The sequence below is a fragment of the Enhydra lutris genome, unplaced genomic scaffold (genome assembly GCF_002288905.1).
Source record: "Enhydra lutris kenyoni isolate GAN:26980312 unplaced genomic scaffold, ASM228890v2 scaffoldscaffold13, whole genome shotgun sequence".
Taxonomy (NCBI): Eukaryota; Metazoa; Chordata; class Mammalia; order Carnivora; family Mustelidae; genus Enhydra; species Enhydra lutris.
Genome location: NW_019154097.1, coordinates 19635220 through 19648263, shown reverse-complemented (window position 1 = coordinate 19648263; position 13044 = coordinate 19635220). Strand labels below are relative to the sequence as shown.

The window sequence follows — 13044 nt, the reverse complement described above, 5'->3', positions numbered from 1 at the left end:
GAAGTGGCATCAGAATCTCTTAAAAACAAAAGAATGAGAGAGAAGGTAATAGCCAAAGAGGGGCAGACTCTGCACTGAGCTCAGAGCCTGACTTGGGGCTCGATCGCACAACCCCGAGATCACCACCCGAGCAGAAATCAAGAGTTGGATGCTCCGATGACTGCCCCACCCTTTTTTAAAGATTTGAGAGAGATGGAGAGAGAAGGAGCGGGCAAACAGAAGTACAAAGGCTGTCTTAGCAAACCAGAGAAAGCTGGAAAGGAGCATCTGCTGGTGGAGGGAAAGCCGAGAAGAATCTAGATTCTCAGTGCAGCACTCTGGAAAGGCTGCATCCAGGGGCACAAGGCACATGTGGAATGAGGGCTCTGCTGCACCCTGTGGCATCACCTCGGGGGCAAGCCAAGAGAGGAGACGGTCCAGGTTGGTACCAGGGTGGGAGGAGTAGAGGCAGGGAGACCTAGCAAGGTTCTGGATGCACTTTGAAAGATACCCCACAGGATTTCCTAATGGGTGGGACACAGGCAAGAAGAGAAGGACATCTTACTAGGATTTTACCCAAGCAACAGGAAAAGTGGAGTTGACATTAGCTGAAAAAAAAAAAAAAAAACCCCACAGGAACTATAGGTTTAGAAGAGACCAGAAGTTCCTATGTAGTCATGTTAGGTTTGAGGTGCCTATTGGACATCTAAGTGGTGATGGTAAGCTGTTGTCAGTGGTCAAGAAATAAACATGCCTTCTACCCTTCTGTCTTTGCAGTCTATCTGTCACCTACACACAAGCTAGGCTCTCTTTTCACACAAGTGGTCCCAAGATATACAGAAAAGCTATTGAGGATTACCTGCTCCCTCCCCAAACAATATCCACTCTTCTTTATTTTTTCATTTGAGAGCGATCCAGTAAGAGTATAGCAGGGGGAGGGTCAGAGGGAGCAGAGGGAGAAGGAGAAGCAGACTCCCCGCTGAGTAGGGAGCCCGATGTGGGGTTTGATCCCAGGACCCCAGGATCATGACCTGAGCTGAAGGCAGACGCTTAACGGAGTTGCTCTGGTGCCCCTATCCACTCTTCATTTCTGTATGGTCTTGGCTTCTGGCAAGTTTTCCTATGAATAATCGTAATGGCTCACTGGCATAATTAAGCCAACCGGAAACAAGACCAAATCCATTCAATTTGTATTCTAAGCAACAGAATCAGAATCTGCAATACCATCAGCTCTGCCCCCAGGATTCCAGCTGAACCAAGCCCATGAAGCCATTCGCATCCACCCTAGACAAGTGGCTCTCTCTAGAAGTTTCTATATCTGCCTCAAGCATTAACCAACAAGGACGGGCTGTGTTACAGCCACACAGATTGCCTTAGCCCCTGAGGAGCAGGCTTAGGGCAATTCTCTCATCCATAACAACCAGGCCAGAGAATTAAGGCTGACCTGGGTACCTGCCAGGACCGAGGTGGTGTTTACTTAAACACTTCAGGTCACCTCTTACGGTGTGAGCCATGGTGTTTTAGTAGAGAGGGAAGCCACAATGCCGCTTCTGCAGAGGCAGTAGAATCCCAACAGAGAATACAGCATCCCTAGAAAGAGTTTTGTTTGGGGCGGCCCTCTGAACTGGGATCTACGTCAGTCAGAAAGCACAGCCTCACAGTAGCTCCAACACAGCCTCCTAGTCAACTGGGGAGCGTTCCAGTCCCCAGGTCTGTCCATTTGGAAGGTCTGAGAACAATGTCATTTGTCCCCAGCCCTATGTGGGTCACAGTAACCACTTCATAGGACAGTCAGAGCTGTCTGGCCGAGGAAGGAAGACTCACCAGGTAGTACAGTTGCTTTCACCAGTTGAAAGACACGCCATGGGCTTTCCCCACCACAGCACAGCCGAGTTCTGAAAGACATATCCTTCGTGTCCTTCCTCCCCCACCTCTCAGCTGCACTGGCACTTTTCCTTCACCATCACCCCTCCCCAAACCTCCTGTCCCCTGCCTGTAGCTATAACAACCCTTTATCCAATCATCTCTTACTGCTGACCCAAACTTTTCACCTGGAAGAATCAGGTGAAAGATACAGACATTTTTATAAAACTTAAGAATTAAATCGGAGTCCCCTAGGCCTCCCTCTCAGTGCAGAGGAAGCTGATCAGTAACCCGAAGTAGTATCGGTGGTAAGGAAACCCCTGGCACCCACAGAGGGGGTCAAGGGCTGAGGAGGTTGACCTGTAAGGAAGGGGAAGGGGAAACCTCCCTTGTGATATGGCCACACCAACTGTGGGCTGGTCTATTTATGGCTGGAGCCCCAAGGCTACCATACAACAGTAGCCTCCAGGTCAAGGGCAGAGTTAGGTCCCATCAGCTGCTGATTCCAGGAAGTCTCACAACCAGTTTTTGCCACAGACGTTTAAGTGAGTGACCCAGAGAGTTCGGTCAGCAACCCAATTTGTTTCCATGGCTTGGGGGGCACCCCTGATGGGTCTTCCACTTGGAAGAATGCAGACTGCCCAGATAGCTAGGCCCTTGGCAACAGCCCACAAGTCTGAGTCCTGCCCAGTAAATGGGATGACTACATCCATTTCCAACTCCATGGGGCTGACTCTCAGGGTGCACAGCTCCGTGGACACTGACAGGTTTCAACTTATCCAAAACGTCATCAAGCCAGAGCCAGGTAGACTCTGCAGAGGACACCACGGGGTGTCTTTGACTCCAGGTGGGGAGGGAGGAAGGAGGAGGGAGAAGTTTCCATAGGGACATATGTGCTTTTCCCCCAAGTAAAGACAAGATGCTGCTGGGGTCAGGACACTTGTGTTTTTTAACAGATCAGGTCATTTCTTGACCAGGATCTTTGGAGCTCTTTCTTCTTGTTAGCCTTTGAGTCCAAGTTGACCAACCCCAAAACAGCAGCGGGGCGACTGAGCATCTCAAGGCCTTCATGAATCAGTTATTCCAATTCCCTAAGACCCCCAAAATGGGTCTACTTGGTGGTCCCCCTCATGTGGCTACAAGTCCAAAACCCCAAGGGCAACTCTAGGTGAAAACTGTCTCACTTTGTTAGAGGCTCCAATTTGCAGAGTCCAACTTCTGTCTCAGATGCTTACAGAATCAAAGGTGTTAGGGCTCCTTTTGTTGGAGGGAGGGGGTAGAAGTTAGGGCAAAGATAGCCTTTTCCTCCCTTTGAGTGCCAGAGATTCGATGTCTTGAACCCACCCATATACACCTTAGAAACTATAGCTGGCATCCAGCCCCCAAGTTTTTTCGGGTTTGTCAGCCGTACCTGCTTACAGAAGTGTGCTAACATGAATCAGGACCATGGAGATGGAGATTTCTCTGACTGCCAAACCAATAAGATATCCATGAAGTGAAAATTTGGACATCTGAAGATGGAGGTTCTTGTGCTGAATTCTGCCCCACCTACTGGTGGAAATGGCAAGGGAGTTAGGGATTAGCTAGTTGAACTATCAGGCTAATCCACCCTAGGATGGGGAAAGGCAAGCACATAACAATTCCTACAGAGTGGTTCTAAGAGGGAAGTTTATAGCAATACAGCCGTACACCAAGAAGAGAAGTCTCAAACAACTTTACACCTAAAGGAGCTAGAAAAATAAAACCCAAATCCAGCAAAAGGAAGGAAATAAAAACTAGAGCATAAACAAATGGCTAGAAACTAAACAAACAAACAAAAAAACAACAACAACAAAAAAAAACCCTACAGAACAGATCAATGAAACCAGGAGCTGGTTCTTTGAAAAGAACAAAATGGATAAACCTCTTGCCAGACTCACTCAAAAAAAGACGCAGTACACAAAATCACTAATGAAAGGAGAAATAACCCATACCACAGATATACAAATAATCTTAACATTATGAAAACCTGTATGCCAACAAATTGAAAAACTTAGAATGGATAAATTCCTAGAAACATAAACTACTAAAACTAAAGCACAGGTAGTAATTTCTGACATCAGCCACAGCAACATGTTTCTAGATCTGTCTCCTGAGACAAGCAAAGTAAAAGCAAAATAAGGTACTGGGACTACATCAAGACAAAATGTTTTGCGCAGCGAAGGAATGGAAGAAGATATTCGCAAATGATGTGTCTGATAAAGGGTTAGTGTCTAAGATACATAAATAACTACAATTCACCACCCCCCAAAAAAAACAATCCAATTAAAAGATGGGCAAAATGTATGAACATACATTTCTCCAAAGATGACCTATAGATGGCCAACAGACACATGAAAAGATCATCACTCATTGTCGAGGAGCTGCAAATCAAAAGTCACAAGGAGACATCACCTCACACCTGTCAGAATGCCTAAAATCAAAACCAAGAGGAACAGAGACACCTGGGTGGCTCCGTTGGGTTAAGCATCTGACTCTTGGTTACGGCTCAGATCAGGAGATCGAGCCCCAAGTTGGGATCCACACCAAGTCTGGAGCTTGCTTGAGATTTGCTCTCTCCCTTTCACTCTGCACTTCCCCACTCCCTTCCCACCCTGAATCATATGTGCACATGCACTCTCAAGAAGAATCCCCACCTCACGCACACAAGAAACAACAAGTGTTGGTGAGGATGTGGAGAAAAAGGAATCCTCTTGCACAGTTAGTGGAAGTGCAAAGTGGTACAGCCATTGTGGAAAACTGTATGGAGTTTCCTTAAAAACTTAAAGACAGAACTACCCCATGATCCAGTAATCCCACTGGGTATTTACCTAAAGAACACAAAGACACTAATTCAAAAGTGTGCACGCACCCCTGTGTTTATTGCAACATCATTTACAATAGCCAAGATATGGAAGTAGCCCACAATTCCTACAGTCATATGTAGACAGAGCAAAGCAAGAATAATCAGTCACCCCAAAGGATCCCGTACACAAGATCACATTAGTTTCTCTCCTAGCTGTGACCCTGAAACTCCTCTAAGTATCCTTTCCTGCCTGTTACCAAGTAAGATGGGGACTCTGGTGCCTATGTCCAACACAGCCACCATCTTGCCCCCACCCAAGTTTCCCTAGCATACTTGGATTTTTCCTTAAAGTGGCTGGTGGGAGGGCTCCATGGGGAAGACTGGAGGGGAGAGACCAGCTCTGCACTGGTAAGCAAAGCCCATGTACACTTTCCTGCAATCCATCAACTCCTCATAGCATCTCCCCCTGGAAGAGGGAGCCACCACTAAAAGCACTATTGGGACTTCGTGTTTCAATTCTACCTCCCACCGCTTAATCTCATCCACAGTAGAAAGGGTCCGACTCTTAACTCACCACCACTTGGGCAAGAGACATGCCACCAGAACCTAGGGTATTTGCTTCTCCTATCACCTAACCTAGCCTGCAGTGTCCGTCCCTTCTTTCCCAGAAAGCTAGGTCTTAGTTGGCATCCCACACTCACAACCAAAACTGTCAAGAACTGTGGTAAGTCTGAGACTCTACCTTCCTTGCAAGCTGTCCAGTAGACCTGCCACATTCTATATGCTTCCCACCAGGCAGCGTGAACTTCACAGTTGCATGGGTTCCCCTTGCCCCCCCACCCAAGTCCCCGGGCAGCCACATGGAACAGACTTAGGTTGATACTATACAGAACACCTGTCACAGCAGGGGAACACTAGTCCCAGGAAACCCCACTCACTTAAAAGGGCTAGCAAAATGTCTGATTTTAGCCATATATCAAAATAACATTTCCTCAAGAGTATTCAGGGACTTAAAAATGAAATTCTGGCAAGATGAACATCCCTTCCAATAAAGGGACCGTGGACTACCTGTCCCTACTGCTCTCCCCTCCACATCTTGCTATAGACGCTAACACCAACCCTCAGGTTGGTATGGCTAAAAATCCAGAACCCTTTTTGGTTTCTACCAGCTCTGTGGTGTGGTTCTGACAAGATGGTCTCCTTGTATAGGAAATTTCATTTTTTCTTTGATGGTTTGGTGCCTTGACTTGCTCAATGCTGTTGGAGGAACCTATGAAAGCAAGTGTAGATCACAAACAGAGGGAATATTTCTTCCCCTTTCCCAGGAAATGTTCTCCTTCCCCAGCCTCCAACAGAAAGAGCCGAGAGACCTACCTTGTCCTGACGGGATTTTTCTTTTCCCATTCCTTCCAAAATGAAGATTTCTTTTTCTCTTCAGAGTCCCAGTTCCCATTAGTATTAATTTCCTCAAAACTCCAGGTTTGAGGCCTTTGGAGTCTGGGGTCTGTCAGGAAAGTCTGCCGGTTTGGTGCAAGAGTGGAAGAAACAAGGTCCTGCGGGCCTGGGATCTTGACTGGCAAATTGGGATTGGGGGATATGAAAAAGCCTCTTTGAGGTTTTAATTGGGGTCTAGACTCAGGCCTGTGTTTCACGTGTAGGTCTTGAGAAGCTCTCAGAGGATTAAGGTTGTCCTAAGAAGTAAGAATTTGAAGCCAACAGAGTTAAGGAGAAAAGATTTCTCTCACAAGTTCTAGAATATGGTTAATTTAAGGTTCAAGTGTAGACATCGCCCCAAGAGGGATTTTCCTGAGCAGGAGATGAAACTTGCATAAACTATTGAGGACTGAAGTTCAGTTACATCCGTGGAAGAACAGACCCACTGCAAATGTCAAGTCTCCCACCCCAGACTCTAAGCTCTCTCTCCCAAAGCACGGAAGCCTCGCCCCGCCCACGGAAACAGGTGAAACTTACCAAGCGCCGCACATCAGTAGACAGTCACGGCTCATATTCTCATACTTACGTGGAAATCTTTCCTCCTGCCGCCTTTTAAAGCTGCTGGTCACCCAGATTCCTAGACTCCCTCCATCCATTTCCCTCTGGGTTTGGAGGCAAAGCCAGGTGGTGTCTAGTCAAGGCTCCTGCTCCTCGGAGTCTTCTCAAGCACAAAGGAATCGGAATCACCTGGTTGTTTACTAGCCATACCCCGAGGGTCAGCTGCCTGTGTTTTACTTTATGCCCAAGGACCCTACACATGGGAGAGCGCTTTAGCACAGTTCCCAGTGGTGGGGGATTGCTGCCCCCAGGGGTACATTGGCAGTAATTGAAGACATTTTTGGTTATGGCCACGAGGAGGGGGAGGCCAGAGGTGTTGCTAATCATCCCAAACGCACAGGACAGCGCCCCCCCCCCCGCCCCCAGTAGAGAATTATCTAGCCCCACATATCAGTAGCACCAAGGAGGAGAAACTTGGCAAGAGGTAGGTGTAAACGCTACCCTTAGAGGAAGGTGGTGGGTGTTTAAGGCACAGACCTCCCTCATCCAGACCCATCATCACAGGTGCACTGAGTTTTAAGTGGTAGCCATATTAGCCTTACAGAACTATTTTTCTGACATTTTCTCTGAAGCTCCAATTTCTGCCTCCAGCAGAAAACAGTCTTTCTGATTCAAAAAAGACCTTGACCCTTTCCGTTTGAGACTGGTTCTCTTTTGGATTAATACCCCGTGCTTTCGGGATTTCTCCCTTATTTTTGTTTTTTTACTCCCTGAAGAGCATTCCTAGGGGGGCTTCAGTACCGTTCTTGCTTTGGGGAAGAGGTATCTGGGTGACTGTCCTCAGTGCCCACTCATGCTAACTTTCAGAGGGGTCTGGCCCCTGCTGGCCTCTGTTCGTCTGGCCCATCTCTGTTGGCCTCCTTGCTGAAGGCCTTCACAGCCTCATGGCCTCTCACTTCCCCCTAACTGCTCTCTGCTCAGCTGCCCTTCCAACAACGGGGCCGGTCCAGGTACGCCGCTTCGCTTTACCAGAGGGTTGCTGGTCCAAATCAGTGAGGACCAGTCTCCTGCTCTCCTACGACACGCTGGGACTCTGAGGATTGCAGGGGAAGAAGGGTATCCCCGATCAAGCTTCTCTCATCTTCCTGAGAAGGTGGTCTCAACCGCCCTCTGTGCCGGCACCAGGCCTAATACCCACGACGGAGACACGTAGACACAGAGAGCAGGGCTGCTGTTTTCCTTGTAAAGGAAAATATGTCCCCTGCATATGTTAAGCCTTTTGCTGCATAACATGACTCCTTGAGAGACAGGTAGCATGTTTTGCACGAATTAAAACTTTTTGCCAATGGTGTCACTTGTACTTTTCCTTTTGCAAGTACTTTTTCCCATTCATATCCTGGTTGTAAGATGTGAATAAACAGAAATGGGTGAAATCATAATCGTAATGGAATTTTTCTTTCTTTATTGTGGTAACATACATGTCACGTAAAATTTATCATCTGAACTATTTTCAAGTGGACCATTTAGTGGTACTAAATACAGTCACAATGTTGTACAACCATTACTATCCATCTGCAGAATGTTTTTCATCTAGCAATATTAAAACACTATACCCGTCATTACAAAATATTTTAACTTGGAAAATTACAGAATGACAAAATATAAGGCTATAGAAAATTTAAATAATTCTTATTTATAATAACACACACACACATATATATATAGAAAGAGAGGACTATGAAAACAGCATATATTCACTATTTGCGGGCTACAAATATCTGTGGTCCTATTTTAGACCACAAGGAAATGATTCATTAATTCTGTGGTTATAGAAAATTAAAACATAAAAACCTTGATTTAATCTTTTTTAAAAAATCTTTTTAAACTCTAGATGCTAAGTCATAGTGGTATTAAATGGGAAACCTTGAGACATTATAGCCTTGTTCATGCAAGTTTTTTTTTTTTTAAAGATTTTATTTATTTAGTTGTCAGAGATAGAGAGAGGGAGAGAGAGCAAGCACACGCAGACAGAATGGCAGGCAGAGGGAGAAGCAGGCTCCCTGATGAGCAAGGAGCCCGATGCGGGACTCGATCCCAGGACACCGGGATCATGACCTGAGCCGAAGGCAGCTGCCCAACCAACTGAGCCACCCAGGCGTCCCCATGCAAGTTTTTTAAGAATCAGAAATTCAGTGAGACTTCCAGGTGCTAACCATGACCTATACCCATTATGCTCAGAGAGGACTGTCCTATAAATAACAGGGCTCAGGAGGGGGCTGTTGAGAGGCTGCCTATGCAAACGTCTGTAAGCTAGAATGCACTGCAAACTTCCTGCTCCTCGTGGGATGTGATCCTTCTGTTCATCAGTGGGACTAATTGCTTAAGGGAATGCACTCTGTTCAGTTAAACCAATCAAGTATCAACCAAAAAACAGGTGAATCACTAAAGAGGCCAGTGGAGAAAACAACAAAACAGAAAATCCAGATACGTAACCAAGTACATATGGGAATTTCATATAAAATAAGGCAATATATTCGGTCACTGGGGAAGGGAAAACTTTTAATAGGTGGGGTTGCCACAACTGATTAGGCCCATGGGAAAAGAGAACACTTCAAATGGACCAGAGAGCTATATGTAAGGGGGGCAAAACCCAGGACTAAAAACAATAAAAGAAAATATTGATAAAACTGACTGCACCAAAACACCAGAAAACTTTTGCGCGACAAAATACGCTGTATGGAAAACCAAGAGACACTTAACAAACCGAGGAAAAATGTTGGTAACATATCACAAAGTGAGAATGTCCCTACTCTTCTTGAAGGCTTTTAAAATTCGAAAAGAAAATAATCAGTGACAGGATAGGGAAAAATGGGGAAGAAAGAGGAACAGATCCCAGAAGAATAAATGCAAATGGCCTTTAAACAGGAAGAGATGTTCACTCTGAAGAGAAATGCAAGTTAAAATGAACCCAAGACACAATTTCTTACCCATCCAATTGGCAAAAACTCCCCAGGCCAACAATCGGCTGTGTTGAGGAGGCAGCAGGCAGAAGGACAGGTGCCCCCAGAAACCGTAGCTGGTCTTGGGGAGCGGGGTTGGGGGGGGCGGGGGCGGCGGGGGGAGGACGGGAGGGGGGACGGGGGCGGGACTTTCTCCGGAAGTTCGCGTAAACCAGCCAGCAGGATCACTCCTGAAGTTTGTTGCAAACGTCAAAAAAAAGCAGCAGATGTTCTTTTTCTCTAAAGGCGAAACAACTGGTAGAAAGGGTTTGACATTTTTCTTTTCTCGTCGCCTCCTTTAAGCGACTGGAGAAAATGTGTGTATTAAGACTTTTCAATTATTTTTCCTGGATTTTTTAAAAATTTCATCACTTCCCTCTAACTAAAACCGTTGCCTGATTTATGATGTTTTCCCCTGTGACCCGCCTCATTCCATTAAGAAAATCACACACTGCCAGCTGTTATTAACAAATCTCCAGTGATCCTTAAATATATAAGTATATTGATAAGGAGCACCAACAGGAATGTGATGTAATGGATTGAACATGGGAACACATATGAACATGGAAACATATATGAACATAGGAAAATCCACACATTAGGTGTCTAACATACTGCTGCGCCTTTTTTTTTTTTTTTAAGATTTTACTTATTTGACAGAGATCACAAGTAGGCAGAGAGGCAGGCAGAGAGAGAGAGGAGGGGAAGCAGGCTCCCTGCTGAGCAGAGAGCCAGAGGTGGAGCCCGAGGTGGGGCTCGATCCCAGGACCCTGAGATCTTGACCTGAGCTGAAGGCAGAGGCTTTAACCCACTGAGCCACCCAGGCACCCACTGCTGCGCCTTTTGATTTCTACATTTGAGTCACTTTTGGATGAATTACAGAGCGCTGTAACAAGATGACAAAGAGAGCCCCAAATCCAATAGAGACTGGGAGGGTGGTCAAGAATATTTGTCAATGAGAGTATTTTTCAAGGGACTTTGTAGTTCTCGAATGAAAAATGTTACAATGGCGACATCTGGTGGCCATCATCTTAACCAAATGACTTGACCGGTAGTGGGACAATCCCAGATGTTGTGCCTCCTTGTGTGATACAGTGCGAAGTCTATTGCATCACCTTTCACAAATTCTTGCCCCAAAATGTCTAACTTGAGGTTAATAGAGCCTTCAGCCCTAGTCCCCAGCTTACAGGAAATTCAAGGAATACAGGAATAGGTTAAATAGCACTGTGGAGAGACAGATAATTCCAGAAGGTAGAGCATTACAAAAAGAAAAGAAAAACTGGCCTATTCTCTCAAAAAGTCAATATCATTGTGGGGGGGGGGGTGGTCAAAGATGTAGGAAAAAAAAAAGTAGGAGGATTGTTCCCAGGATACTACTCATCACTGGCTTATTACTTGAAGTTTCTAATAAAGGTTCACTGTAGCCGATAGGGTTGCATTTTTTGGTAGATGAGGTGAGGAACTTCATGGTGCCTACATCTGACAAAATCCCAGAAAGCCACAGGACATTACCCATGAGTCTGAAGTTGAAGGAACCTTTTCTAAACTATCAAATATAAAATTATCATCACATCAAAAAGTGATCAGAGAGCGTGCAACAAACCTGAAGGGGAAAAGAAAGTATTAGAGAGACACATTGGGCAGTTCATTAATGCAAATACTTTATTTTTCTGCCTTATGGGATATTTGAGGTATCTTTCAGCTTTGTGAAATTCGTCATTTGTTGTGACTTATTTTCTCATTCTCATTAAGTACTCATTTGTGTGTCTCATTTTGTTTGAGTAATTTTGAATTTTGTGAAGAAGTTCCCCCCAAAATGATATAAGCTTCAGGCCCCATAAAACTTTGATCTGAATGTGATGTTAGACAAGGTGTTCTCCCTCTGAGCCTGGGGGGGAGGGGCTGGTGGGGCAGGGGCAGTGATGAACCTGGAGAAGGGAACAGAGGGCAAACTGCGAAAGGTCCTGGTGCTAATGGGGTTTTTCTCCAGCAGGAAGCAGGGAGCCAAGAAGTGCCTTAGGCAAGGGAGTGATGTGATCAGGACTTCCATAAGCCCTCCAGGGGAAGCTCTGGGATCAGGGAGACCTAGGGCAACCAAATGTAAGAGTCCAGGTGAGAAAGGATGAGGACAGATTTTCAACAGCTGGGGATCCAGCCATGCAATGAGCTCTACCCAAACTTCAGGAGAGACTATGGCAAAAAGGGTTGCCAAAAACCTGATAGAATATTCCCCTTTAAAATATTTATTTGGGGGCATCTGGGTGGCTCAGTCAGTTAGGCATCTACCTTCAGCTCTGGTCCTGATCCCAGAGTCCTGGGATCAAGCCCCACGTTAGGCTCCCTACTCAGTGGGGAGCTTGTTCTCCCCCCTGCCTCTGTCTCTCTCTCACTCTCTCTCTCTCTCTCTCTCATGAAAAGAAAATCTTTCTAACAGTTTTTCAATCTGGTGTTTACGCATGGGTGTTTACTTCATTTCACTTAGAAGCAATATTCTAAAGGTGGCTTACCTTAAGCCTCAGACCACATTTTGGTGTGACATCTGTCATACAACTTAGAAAAAGAAAAAAAAGGCGGGTTTTGGCTTTTGGCTCAGAGGAGGCAAAGGTGCAACTGTCTTCAGTCTCCCAAATCCAGGTTAATCCGACACCAGCTGCCTCCACCATACCACCTAAGTTCGACCCCAACAAGATCAAAGTCATGTACTTGAGGTGCACCAGTTGCAAATTCAAGTGCCATGTCTCCTGGCCCCGAAGACTGGCGCGCTGGGTCTGGCTCCAAAAAAGGTTGGTGATGACAGAGCCAAGGCGGGTGGTGATTGGAAGAGTCTGGAGGATTCCAGTGAAACTGACCATTCAGAACAGACAGGACCAGATTGAAGTGGTACCTTCTGCCTCTGCCCAGATTATCAAAGCCCTCAAGGAACCACCAAGAGACAGAAAGAAGCAGAAAAACATGAAGCACCGTGGGAATATCACTTTGGATGAGATTGGCAATATTGCCCGACAGTTGCGCCACCAACCTTTAGTTGGAGAACTCTCTGGAACCATGAAAGAGATCCTGAGAACTGCCCAGTCTTCGGGCTGCAATGATGGCCACCACACTCATGACATCACAGATGACATCAGTAATGGCACAGTGGAATGCCCAGCCAGCTGACCACAACAGACAATAGTTCAATAAAGGATCATTTGACAAACAAACAACAACAAAAAGAGCTCATAGTACAGCTTGTAAATCAAATTTGATCACAATGTGTGCGTGCGTTTCACACAGTGGACCAGGGTCGCTGCTGCTGTGATCAGCCTGGGCCGACTCCCTATTTTATAAAATAAAAACTATCTATTGATAGTTTGATTTGAAATGCCTTTTGGTTCTGAGAGTCCCCAA

At 45.8% G+C, this 13044-nt stretch overlaps 1 pseudogene; it reads left to right on the top strand.

Annotated features, from left to right (window-relative positions):
* Window positions 1–12339: 12339 nt before the first annotated feature.
* LOC111146393 lies at window positions 12340–12813 on the top strand (annotated as a pseudogene).
* The last annotated feature ends 231 nt before the right edge of the window (window positions 12814–13044 follow it).